The following is a 1,646-nucleotide window of genomic DNA, read 5'->3' as shown; positions in this document are numbered from 1 at the left end:
GATAAATAGGGTAATTATGATCGTGTGCTGAGGATTTGAGAGAAATAGGGGACTGAGAGAGACCGTCATGGTGAATGGGAACTTCATAAAGTGGGTTGGACAGAGAATCTCTCTGAAGGAAGTGACATTTAAGCCAAGACCTGAGGTTGTGTGATAGATAGTTAGGGGCCAATGTGGGCAAAGCTATTCCAGTCATAGGGAATGAGAATAGTGCAGCCCAGAGGGCAGGACTTTTGACTTGAGGATTATTTTTTTCCTGTTAGCAAGACCTGAGAATGGAGTCCAGATAGGCAGTGGATGCAGCACATTCCACTAAGGGAGCGTCCTAGAAATCAACCTCCTAGTGACCAGCACCCCTGAAATTTATGCTCCTAGAGGGATGGGGCAGATGGCACTGCCTAGAAAGCTGCCGGTGTCTGGAAGGCCTGAATGCTGAGGTCAGCCCTGGAGCCCAGGACCCACCCACCCTCCCCCACCCATCTGCCCCGGGCAGTGGCAGACAGCACGAGGCCACCGCTCTGCTGCTCTACCAGCAGTAAATCACAGCTGGTTACTGCTAAATTCTGGGATTTGCTTCTTGGAGAAAAATAATTAACACTGGCAGGAGTTTGATTGCATTAATTCACAGAAAGAAACACCCAAATGATAAATCCATAGCGGGAGAACTGCCCATATGTTACAGATTGGCTTAACATGGTTGAGGCATTAAATAAAAGAAGTCTGGGAAACAAAAACCTTTATCAGCTTTATTAGCATTGAACTCTGTGGCTTCCACTGGGGCTGACACACTTAATTAAAGATGCTCTGGTCTAATTAGGTTGCACATCAAATATACAAATACGAGCTTTTAAAAACCCCAGTGATTGGGGTTTGGATTCTCTCTGGTGTGCATATTTACTTTGTGCCAGTACCAGAACCTTCTCTAGTGAGATGTGGACACTGCTGGACAGTTCCACCCAGACTGAGGGAGCAGACACTGTGCTGCTTTGTGCTAAATCTCTTTGCATACACAGGAGGCTGGAGCAGGCAGATTGTCTTTATTTCTTTTTATTAAGAAGTATGTTTTTTTGAGAATTCATCCAAATAACCAGTGTGTCATAGTTTCAAGGCAACAGTATTTATTTAGATACTATTTATTACAATTATCCATCATTGTAATAAATCATCATCACCATCACTACCCTTCACTGAGAGCCTAAAATTGTAGTGGTTCCCATTTTGTATTAGTTGGTTGACATATTATCCCAAGCCCATCCTTATGATCTGGGTAATTCTGAAAAATTTACTTAACATCAGTTGTATTGGTTATCTGTTGTTGCATAACAAATTATCCCTAAACTTAGTGCCTTGAAAGAACATAATTTTATTTTCTCATAATTTGTGTGTCAGGAATCTTGAGCATAGTTTCACTGGGTCTCCTGTATCAGCTGTCAGCATAGGTTCCTTCTCTTCTGAAGACTCGCCTTGGAGAGGACCCGATTCCAACTCACTAATAGAGTTATTGGTAGGATTCATTTCCTTGTGGGCTGTTACCCTGAGCACCTAGTTCTCATTGACTGCTCACTAGAGGCCTCTCTTGGTTCCTTGCCACATGGGCCTCTCAGTAGGACAGCTCAGGAGTGAGAGAGCAGCCCAGATGGAAGCCA

This window comes from Tamandua tetradactyla, chromosome 16, assembly GCF_023851605.1.
Source record: "Tamandua tetradactyla isolate mTamTet1 chromosome 16, mTamTet1.pri, whole genome shotgun sequence".
Classification (NCBI taxonomy): Eukaryota; Metazoa; Chordata; class Mammalia; order Pilosa; family Myrmecophagidae; genus Tamandua; species Tamandua tetradactyla.
The sequence above is the reverse complement of the archived record's forward strand: the minus strand, read 5'-3'. Positions refer to the sequence as shown.